General features: G+C 44.6%; 1 long non-coding RNA gene across 1 annotated transcript; it reads right to left on the bottom strand.

Annotated features, from left to right (window-relative positions):
• Positions 1-7,881: 7,881 nt before the first annotated feature.
• Positions 7,882-10,843, bottom strand: LOC132002912 (uncharacterized). The gene is made up of 3 exons (XR_009400083.1): positions 10,675-10,843; positions 9,258-9,397; positions 7,882-8,401 (listed from the first exon to the last, which is right to left on the bottom strand). It is a non-coding gene; the product is annotated as an uncharacterized LOC132002912 (long non-coding RNA).
• Between the last annotated feature and the right edge of the window lie 936 nt (positions 10,844-11,779).

Here is an 11,779-nt window from a genome sequence, read left to right as displayed (position 1 = left end):
GGGAACTTCATAGGAGATGTAGTGGCCTTTGAGACCACATATGTGGTGTGAAATCTATTTAAAATTGAGTCGTTCATGAAAGTGTTTACGATCTTGTAAACATAAGAATGATCTGGAAACATTTTTTTTTTTTTTAACTTGAGCACAGTTGACACACAATGCTTCGGTTGACACACTGACACACAATGGTTCAGTTGGACCACTCAGTGATTTGACAAGTCTACACATTACGCTATGTTCACCACAAGTGGAGCAACATTTTAATTTGGAAATACTTTTACTTTAGAGCGTTATTATTTTTAAGATTTTTTTTCAAATTTATTTGACAGAGAGGGACACACAGAGAGAGGAAACACAACAGGGAGAGTGAGAGAGGGAAAAGCAAGCTTCCCACTGATCAGACAGCCTGACACGGGGCTTGATCTGAGGACCCCTGGGATCATGACCTGAGCCAAAGGCAGAGGCTTAAGGACTGAGCCACCCAGACACCCCTAGAGTATGACTTTTTAATTTAAGTATATTTCACCATTAACTTATCATTACCCATCACTTTTCCTTCTCATACCTTTTGGATTCAAGCAGTCCGTATAGGGGAATTATTGGTGTTAATGAAAACCCCCGAGGCAAAGAAGCTAACGGTGTATTTTTGCCAAATTCTCTTCTGAAACAATGTGTAGCATTGCTACATACTGCACGGTTTACATAAAAACTACTTCGGTTGCATCAAAGGGCCTCACCCTGAGATAGGTTTCACTTAATCAAACAAAGGGCAGATTGCTTTTCTCATATGAGCATCACACGTTTCGACCTGCGACCCCATGGGTGATTTATCCCAGGAGCTCTGCAGTCCTGATAGGGATTCGTCTCATAAGGTTACACCAGCTCCTTACCCTCAGGGTTCTCCCTCTGCTCTTCCTGGGGAAGGCTTAGTCCCTTCCAGGCTTTAAGGTCACACAGACTTTGATTCCAATTTAATTATTCCTCTTTTCATAGAGACTCTTTAGACGCTGACCTAAAATGAAATGCATTTCTGGACCTAAGACTCTGAGCCTTGTTTCCATTTCTAGTAAAACGTTCTTCCCAGATCAGTACCATCACGCTGAAACTGATCCCATGTCCAACTTTATGAAGTCAGCTTAAAGGCTAACGCCGTGTTCATTCTGCCCTGACACTGGTCATTGCTAATCTACACAGGACAGGCAGCGTGGCCCTTCACCACTTCTCATTAGTGTTACCTGAATACTTTTAAAGTTATGATTAAATGACCAGGATAAGTGATCATGGAACTTTATTACAATTCCAACAGTTCTAAATGTATATATATATATATATATATAGAGAGAGAGAGAGAGAGAGAGACTTTATTATTGCAATAAACACTTTCAAAAAGCTGAATATGACAGACCTAGAGATTTATGTAATTATTACAGTACTTCAAGCTAATTAAACAAGGTAAGACATTCATTGAAGCTGTTTTAATTAACAATATTTACTAATAGCCAAAACAGCTTTTAGTTTCTCCTTGTGGGTTTTTAAAAAAATTCTTACAGCTTTAAACTGAGTTCAACAAGATACATTGTTTCTGATCATTACCATCTTATATTCAAATTTTATATTTACATTGATTCTTATATATAAAAATCTTGTATTCAATTCTTATATTCAAATTTCTCTTCTCGAATTTAAAAGGCAAACATTTTCTATATTTATTCTTAAATATCTAGAATTCTCCTGCCCCAGCCAGCCTCTGCCATGATCTTAGGGTGTTAGATAACCTTAGAAGCTCTTCCATGAGTGTCTCTCCGATCTTTTTCCAGACCCTGCATAAGGATCTCCGGCACTTAAATGTACTCTCCTTGCACTCTCTGGTCAGGTCAGAAACCCGAGAAACTGCCGAAGTGGAGAAGGCAGGAAGGGAACGCCCGGACATGACCGTGCAGTTGCTCGGGCGCACGACTGCGAAAGGAAAGTCCCGGGTAGAGGAGAGGCCTCCGAGGAGGTGGTTCTCAGGGGAACCGGAAAGGCAGCAAAGGAGGGTCTTTTTAGGAAAGCTGCCACGGAAAGAAAAGTAAAGGGACCCAGCAGAGCTGTCTGGGCATTCTGCTCCCTTCCGGAGTCCGCTTCCTCCTTCTAATGTAGCGGTGAAAACGAGCAAGCAGGTGCGGTCTCAGGCGGCTTGTCGGTGGTTACTGTCTTAAGGAAGAGGAAGAGTATCATCCTTCCATTAAAAAAAATAAATAAACTCTTACTTTCATGCTAGCTGAAATGTCTTAGCAACAAATTCTTTTCTTCCAAAAATAAAAAGAACATTTTTAACAACAGAAAAGCTTGAGAGAATTAACATATGACAGGGAATTCCTGGTAATCAGTGTAAATGAAGACAATGGCTTTTCCATGCGTTTCAAAGTCATGCGGCACCTCAAGGGGAGGTGAGGAAGGAAAGGTTCCACTGGACAACCGTAGAAAGCCGGGCAAAGGCTGGAAACTCCCAAACCCACGTTTTCGGATCCTTTGATTTTCTGTTCTTTCAAAATCAGGAGACCGGGGCGGGTAGAAGTTCCTCCTGAAAGCATTTCACAGTCACAGGACTCGTGGAAAAACCATCTCCTGCCTGGGGGCCGGCAGGATTCTCAACCAGGGTCAGGCCTCTCTTAACTGTGCTTAAACCTCAACTGTGGAGGCCACTTTGCAACTGAGATCTCGTTTGTTCCAATGTCAAAATCTCTGTAATCAGTCATTTTGTTTTGTTTCAAACCCTTTGTGTACATGCCATCAGCTCTGGGCATTTCAGACATTTCTTTGTACTAGACTACATTTGCCTGAGAGAACGAGGCATCGTTTCAAATAAATCTCTGGAGACCAAAGGGATTTGTTTGTGTTAGCCACTCAAGTGGTTGTTCTTTATTCTCATTTTATTAGAAAATTGCTAAGAATAAAAGGAAAATATTATTGATCTCTGAAAACACCATGTTCAAAACTTGACTTTTAACAATTACATCTTATGTCTTTAACAATACCAAGGACAACTGTGATGTGTGGTTATTATATTACTCAAGAGTCTCTGTTTGCTCCCATCATAAAATGCATTTAAAAATCTATATAATGTGCATATGTATGGGTATCTATGATTTAGACATATAATGTACACTTAAATGTAGCTTTCTTATGAATAGTATTCTGATATATCTAGTTATCTTTACTTATTCTCTTTCTGAAAGGGCATTACGATAGCTTATAAGGAGAAAGATTATAAAGCAGAAAGAAATGAGTAGGGTTAAAGTAAAGGCAAAAGCAAAACAGAGGCCAAGCCATAAAATGACAGAAGTAATTGGTGTGCAGCCCTGTGTGTTATGAAGTCGAACAGAACGGCATCTGCCATAAATAAAAGATTAATAATACCATGAACATGAGTGGCCGCTAGAATTGGACCTCACAGTTGTTTCAAACCAAATACTAAAAGTGAAAGCAAATAGAATCTATTTCGACATTTGCTGTTTCCAGAAGATAACATGTGTAGTCTCCACTGTGGAGAAGGCACCTTTGCTTTCTTGTGGTTGTGGTTTGGAAAAACTATCCTCCATGGGTGGTTTATTTGGAGACACATGTAACTTCGTTGTCAGGAGGCAGTGTTTTGAGAATGATGGGCGCTCATTTTGCCTGTTAGGATACACAGGTTTAGAGAGCTTCAACCATTTCCAAGCCCGGAAGAACAAAGTAACAATGGGTGGCTGTTACTAGATAGCTTACGAATCACTTTCATATATGACAGGTCCTTTAATCTTATCATTCTTGGAGAACTAGGATGATTATCCGCCCCATTTGATGCCTGAGTTCAGTGGGCTTGAGCCATTGGCTGATGAGATGAGGGAAAGATCCAGGACTCCAAGTCAGATCCCGTCTTCCACACTCTACCATCTCTATTTTTGCCACTCCGGAACTGGAGGCATAAAGGTATAGTTTTATGCTAAACTTATCCCTTACATTTGCATTTATGTTAAAAAGCTTTTCTTCTGAATTTTGGTCAGAGGTGAGTGTATCTCCAGGCATTGAGAAGAATTTCTTAAGCATAGGAGCTCAAGGAAGTCTTGAGCATGGGGAGTTAGGTGAGCATCTCCGGTCCACTGAGGTGATTTGAGAGACGGTTTCTCAGTGCCCAGTGTGCACGGGACTCACTGGGGAGTCTGGGTAACATGAAGATTCAGATGCCAGGACGCCGCCAGGTCTGGCTGTCACTGTGGCACTTCTCACCGCACCCCGTGCATCTCTGGACCTCCCTTACTCTCGGCTTGTGTAGTTCTTCTCCATTTACAGAACTTAGCGTAGAGTTTCTCCTTGGACAATTTCATAGCCACCTTCTTTAATGCGTAAGCTTTGAATTCCTATGATGGATCCCGTTTCTCCAATAAAATGAATCTTTCCAGGAGGTCAGCGGGTGCCCCCAAACCATTCAGCCGGCTAGCGAGGCAGTTATAAAAGTCTGATTTTCTGATCCCAAAGCTCTCTCTAGCCTGGCACCACCCTGCAGAGAAAGAAGGCAGTGACCTTTCCACAGGCTATCCTGCTGTGCCCCGTGGGTCCGAGGTCCCCCTAAGTCCCAGCTCAGCCCCTTCCAAGACAGCCCTGCTGGGGCACCTGACTGGCTCAGTAGGTTAAAGCCTCTGCCTTCGGCTCAGGTCATGATCTCAGGGTCCTGAGATTGAGCCCCACATCCGGCTCTCTGCTCGGCAGGGAGACTGCTTCCCCCTCTTTCTGCCTGACTCTCTGCCTACTCGTGATCTCTCTCTGTCAAATAAATAAATAAAATCTTAAAAAAATATATATCCATTAAAAACAAAACAAAAAACAAAAACAAAAACAAAACAGCCCTGCTGAAGCCCTGTCTGGCAGGTGCAGCTTTCCAGATGGGGCTCCCGACAGGCTCCCAAGACCCCTTTGACCTGGGCAGAATCCATCCAGTTCCCCTTCTGAGCCAACCCAGTTTCCCCAACCCAGTTTCCGCGCTTTCCCTGGCCGCTTCTCTCTGCTGTGACCCGTTTCACTTCTATCCGACTCTGTCACACTCCTCGCTGGTCCTGACTGATCATCTCAGGCCTTCCTTATTTCTAATTTGGTTTTGCCTCCTTTGTCCCTATTAAAGCTATAGAACAGGAGAATTTCCTGTAGGATTAGTGAAGTGGTCGAAAATATATCATCAGGGGCTTAGTTTTTTGGGGGGGAAAATGCAATATGTCAGGGTAATTTTTTTTTAACATGTCTGCTTTTTAATCTCCTCTTTTAAGTTTTACCACCTATGCGATTTTCGTGGAAGACTGCCTTCATCACAGTCAGAAGGCTGCAGTGCTCCGGGCTGATGCATCTCAGCCCAGCGCTGGATCTCAGGGTCCCATCATCCCGCTGCTTGGCCCATAAATGTTGAATGATGGTAATGACCCGTGCAGTATCGTTTCATGGTGAGCCCAAAAGGTGTGACTGGCAACTGCCCATAAGAGAAACACTATAAATTCTACTGAAGAAGCCTCCATGATCCACAGTGATAGCAAGGTGACTTCCCAGTCCGGAGCAGTGAGGCCCCTCTTCGACACCCACAGCGTGACTCCACAGAGCATCTCCTGATGTCCGTGAGTTATGTGATTACAGAAATACAGCTTGCGGATGGGGCCTATCACCACCCAGGAAGAGTTGGAAAGGTATACCTCATACTCCCCAACTGTCCTCTTTTCCCAGTTTTTCCAACCAGTTAGCATAACAGGCATTGAGAATACAAAAAGTTAGTGTAATTCCTTGTCCAAAGCAACCTTACCAGAGTAATATTATGAAAAGCGAGGGCAACTCTGTACATTTTATATATGTGTTGTGTATATGTGACTGCATACGTGTGTGTACATATGAGCATATATGCACGTATGTGTAATAGAGTAACTCTATACATACGTACAGGGTTATACACGTGTACATATGTTTTAAAATATGGATGTTGTTATTCAGCCATTGTGAGGCCAATAGATCAAGAGAGGGCTCATTGAAAAGATGGGTAATTTTTTATATATATATATATATATACACACACACACACACATACACACATACACACACATGTATACATACTTTTTAAGTCTTTATTTATTTTTTAAATTTCTTTTCAGTGCTCCTGAATTCATAGTTTATGCACCACACCCAGTGCTCCGTGCAATATGTGTCCTCCTCAACACTCACCACCAGGCTCACCCATCCCCCCACTCCCTCCCCTCCAAAACCCTCAGTTTGTTTCTCAGAGACCACAGCCCCTCATCCTTCGTCTCCCCCTCCAATTTCCCCCAACTCCCTTCCCCTCTCCAACTCCCCATGTCCTCCGTGTTATTCTTTATGCTCCACAAATAAGCGAAACCATATGATAATTGACTCTCTCTGCTTGACTTATTTCACTCAGCATAATCTCTTCCAGTCCCGTCCATGTTGCTACAAAAGTTGGGTATTCGTCCTTTTTGATGGAGACATAATACTCTATAGCGTATATGGACCATATCTTCCTTATCCATTCGTCCGTGGAAGGGCATCTTGGTTCTTTCCACAGTTTGGTGACTGTGAACCATTACTGCTGTGAACATTGGGGTACAGATGGCCCTTCTTTTCACTATATCTGTATCTTTGGGGTAAATACCTATTAGTTCAATTGCAGGGTCACAGCGTAGCTCTATTTTTAATTTCTTTTTTTTTTTTAAAGATTTTATTTATTTATTTGACAGAGAGAGAGAGATCACAAGTAGGCAGAGAGGCAGGCAGAAAGAAAGGGGGGAGGAAGCAGTCTCCCTGGCAGCAGAGATCCCGATGCGGAGCTTGATCCCAGGACCCTGAGATCATGACCTGAGCTGAAAGCAGAGGCTTTAACCCACTGAGCCACCCAGGCGCCCTATTTTTAATTTCTTAAGGAATCTCTACACTGTGTTCCAAAGTGGCTGTACCAACTTGCATCCCACCAACAGTGTAAGAGGCTTCCCCTTTCTCCACATCCTCTCCAACACTTGATGTTTACTGTCTTCTTGATTTTGGCCATTCTAGCTGGTGTAAGGTGATATCTCAATGTGGTTTTGATTTGAATCTCCCTGATGGCTAGTGAAGATGAACATTTTTTCTTGTATCTGTTAGCCATTTGTATGTCTTCTTTGCAGAAGTGTCTGCTCATGTCTTCTGCACATTTTTTGACCCGATTATCTGTTTTGTGTGTGTTAAGTTTGAGGAGTTCTTTATAGATCTTGGATATCAGCCCTCTGTCTATATTGTCATTTGCGAATATCTTCTCCCATTCTGTGGTTTGCCTCTTTGTTTTGTTGACTGTTTCCTTTGCTGTGCAGAAGCTTTTCATCTTAATGAAGTCCCAAAAGTTCATTTTCGCTTGTTTCTTTTGCCTTTGGAGACACATATTGAAAGAAGTTGCTGTAGCCTATGTTGAAGACATTACTGCCTATGTTCTCCTCTAGGATTCTGATTGATGGATTGCTGCCCCATGTTGAGGTCTTTTATCCATTTTGAGTTAATATATATATAGTATATATATGTGTGTGTGTGTATTCTGTATATAATACCCACATACTATATATAGAATATACACACACACAAATTCTGTGTATAATATACGTATATTATATATAGAATATATACACACACACATATATATATTTAATATTTTTATTTATATATTTATTTGACAGACAGAGAGAGAGAGCCCAAGCAGGCAGAGCAACAGGCAGAGGGAGAGGGAGAAGAAGATTCCCCGCTGAGCGGAAAGCAGACCCTGGACCCCGGGATCATGACCTGAGCTGAAAGCAGATGCTTAACCAACTGAGCCACGCTGGCTTCCTGAGATGGGTTGTTATACTCACAGACCCCAAGGGGAGGGATCATGCCACGCCATGCACACAGGGCGCCATGGGAAAGCACCGGGATCTCTTAGGAGCCAGAGGGAGAGAGAGCAAAGCTCGGGCGAGAGCCTGTGTCAGCGCTTCCACAGAAGGAAGAGAATAGGCAGGGTGAGGAGACTTAGAATTGGCTGCTGTTAATGACTCCCATGTGCTCTGGGGTATAAGAGAATTAGGATGAAAGATAACTGGGTTTCAAAAAATGTTGAGCTTTAAGAATTGCCAAGGTATCCACAGTCCTCGTTATCAATCGATATGTAACAAATTGCTCCAGAAGTTTGGCATCGGAAAACAGCAAGCACGGATGGTCTCGCTCTCTGTGGCCTGGGGGCTGGAGTGGCTTGATCTGGCGGGCCAGACTCAGGCTCCCTCACGATGCCACCTGATCAGGGTGTCAGGCGGACTCTGGGCATCTCCAGGGTCCTTGGGGGAGGATGACTCTCAATTCATTCATGTGGACCCGTCCACGGAGCTTCCCTGGGGTTCCCCTGAGAGAGGGAAGGGGGAAGAGAAAGAGAGAGAGAGAGAGAGAGAGAGAGCGCACATGCACCCAGGAGAGAAGCCACAGTTGTTTTGTCATTGAATCTCAGAAATGACACCCGGTCACCCTGTGAGCTCTGCTCATCAAAGGCAAATCCCCTGTTTAGCCCACATGCAGTAGGGGAGCGGCACACAGAGGCTGGGGAGCAGGGACCACTGGCCGCCTCAGAGAGCACAGGCCACACCAAAAATTCGGCAAGCAGGAAGGAGAGGCTGACCCTTGACGTTAAAACTGTTACACATCTGCAGGCTTGAAAACTACCGGACGTGCAACAGGCTGAAACGTAAAATGGTTGACCATGAGCTTGTTAGTGGCCTAAGGACGCAGACAACTCCTAAAAATTAATAAGAAAATAATTAAATTCAAAAGCAGAGCTGCCAGGAGACCAAAGGGCAGCTCAGAAAAAGAGAAATTTGTATTCCCCCCACACTTGGGGAAAAGTACTCCAGACACAGTAGCAATTAAAGAAACGCCAATTAAGAAGTGAGATAATGCTCTCAAATATCAGAGAGGTAAAATTGGAGCAGGTTGAGAACACCCAGAGAAGACGAGGGTCTTCTCCTACACTCCTCGTGGTGGTGTAAGGGGGCACAGCTTTCCCAGAAAGCAGGTTGCCAATAAATATGACCGCCTTCATACTCGTTCCCCAGAAATTCTCATTCTAGGCACCTAGATTCGAAATGGGGACATGGACTGAGCCACATACCTACCATAGAATTACTTGTGTTGGCAAAGAAGGGGAAGCATTTAAAATACTGGAACATTAGAAGAATTACATAAATGGAAAAAAGCAACCCCCTCACCTCAATAAGCAGGGAACATGGAAGGATTCTCTTCCAACTCAGAGAATGTTCAAAGAAAGGACCCCAGCTCAGCTCCAGGGCAAGGTGCTGCCAAAAACTGAAATGTGTCTGGACATCAAAGGGAGAAACTCCATTTTGTGCTGGAGAGGAAAAGTGCAGAAATGGAGGTGAAGGGAATGGAGAGCCATCAATGCGGAGAAATAAAAGTGCCGACTGAAAATCCCTCCCCCAAGAAACGTCTTAAGGCCGGTTAGCAGGAGAGCATCTACATGACAGCAAGGGGAGCCCCCCGTCCCCCCAAATCTTTAGTCATGCACAGAAATGCCGTCTGTGATATTTCTATTAAGGAAAATACCTAGAATTCCTATCTAGGTCAGCGCGGTGCAGACAAGGAGACCTTGTGGGAGACGGTGAGAAGACTGCCAGAGAGAAAGAACTGAATGGAAGCCTGAACACAGAGTCCAGATTGATGGTAAGAAAATAACACCCCTAGTAATTTACAGAAATCCTGCTGGGGGCAGTGAGCTTTCTACTGTCTATTACGTGGGATTTCGAGCCAATCTTATCTACAGCTGAGAAGGGAGGTGACCCCAATTGCTATTTCGATCTCCCAAATCATAGAATTCTATGCAGGCCTTATAAATGAAGCTTTAGAAAAGGCTGATGGCAGGCAAGGGAGTCTAAGCTTTGTTGTTTAGTGCGGAATAGCACAGCTGGGTGTTGTCAGCTAATCCCATGCCCGTTGTTACACATGCAAAAGACATCTGACGCCTAAACCTTGTTCCCAGTACCCTTCGGCGGACGGTGGGGCTAAGGTGATTTTTGCCTTCCTTGTTCATCTCTATGTGCGTGCGTTCTTAGGCGATCAGACAGATCTCTAAACCCCTGGCTAGGCTGTCTGTGTGTTTATGGGTCTCAGGTCAGGCTCCCGAGAAGCAGAGCCTGGAAAAGGGCTCCTTGATGAAGTGACTCACGGCTCTTCGGAGGGAAGCAAGGCAGGGGAGGCGGGAAAACGAAGCAAGGCTTCTGTTTCTCAGGCATGCAACCATAGTCCCGTTCTCCCTTTAAAACGAATTCTTACGTGGCCATTAAACCTCAGACTTAGAGGACTTGATTTACAAGGTGAATACATGCTCCTGTTCGGGCCACGCTGTTTGGGATTTTATTTCTGTGGATCGTAACTTGAAGACTTAGATGGTAACATGTCAGGTGCTATTCCTTCAAGGCTTTGATCTGCTCAACGTCGCCTGCTGTCCGACACCATGAGGCCAGTGCCTTGGGTAATCTGATACTGGCTTTAACCAGACTATTATTTTCCCATAAGAATGAAAATACCTTTGTTTGGTGCTGAGCGTCTCAAAGCCACTCCTCATCACCCATTTGTTCAAGGCCGTTTTGTAACAGCCTCCTGTCTTACCCGTCAAAGTACAGCGTGACTCTGTTCCATGGGCTTGGGCCGAACAGCTGAGAATGAGCTTGGAGCCTCCCCTCTCTTGCACACATAGTCCAGGAGCAAATTCTCCTGGCTCCCCCTTCAGATCCTGGGCAGAGTCTCCTGGCTTCTCCTGTCCTGTGCTGTCACCTGGTCCAAGCCGTCACTGTCTATGGTGTGTGCTGCCGACCAGCCTCCAGATGGCATTCTGTGCGACTGTTACCCTCATCACAGTCCATGTGCACACAGTAGCCAGAACGATCCTTTTAGAATCCAAGCTGGGTCTCCTTTCCCCTTTCCTGAAACCCCTCCAAGGCTTCCCATCCGTTTCAAAGTCCTGAATGGCCTTTTTCCTCGTCCTCACCTCTCGCCCCTCCCGGGCTTCTCCGGGCTCGCAGTCCCTCGAGCTCCTCCCTCTGCCTTCCCCATTAAACATAGGCACGCGGTTCGAAAGTTTACTTCCTTGCGTCTGTTTCCAAACGCCAGCTTGCTAGAGAGGCCTTCCCACCCACCGTCCTCCACCTGTTTCCTCTTCCCTGCCTCTTCCCTGAGACTTCCTTTCTCAAGGCACGCGTCCGCACCTGGCATATTTCCCCTTAACTTGTTGGACATCTGTCCCCTGACGTAGGAAGTAAACTCCATAGGAGCAGAACCTGGTCTCTTGTTCTTTTCTGTATCCCCTGGGGACTAGGGCTCGTTGTGGTGGGTCAGTTATTTCTTGAATGAACAAACAAGTTGGTAACCCACAGACATCGGCTCGCATCTACTCTGCTGTCCTGAAGCAAGTCCTGTCCTTGAAAATGAAATATTCCTCCCCTCCTTGCCTGAAACCTCAGCCACGTTGACGACAGTGCTAGGATTGCCTCACTGGTCCCTGAGGATACAGGAAAGACCTATTCTCTTTCCGTAATCAGCTACTTTGAAAGAATAAAAGTAAAGACCAAAACCTAAGCCTTTATGGAGGTGAAGATATGCCAACAATTGACATTTTTAACAGCCTCATTGAAGTAAGGTTGAAGGGAGCGACCCACACATATAGAAATGTTTACTGGGTACTCCCATACGATTACTGATGTAGATGAACATGTCA

Source organism: Mustela nigripes, chromosome 15, assembly GCF_022355385.1.
Source record: "Mustela nigripes isolate SB6536 chromosome 15, MUSNIG.SB6536, whole genome shotgun sequence".
NCBI lineage: Eukaryota > Metazoa > Chordata > Mammalia > Carnivora > Mustelidae > Mustela > Mustela nigripes.
This window is presented reverse-complemented; position numbering and strand designations above follow the sequence as displayed.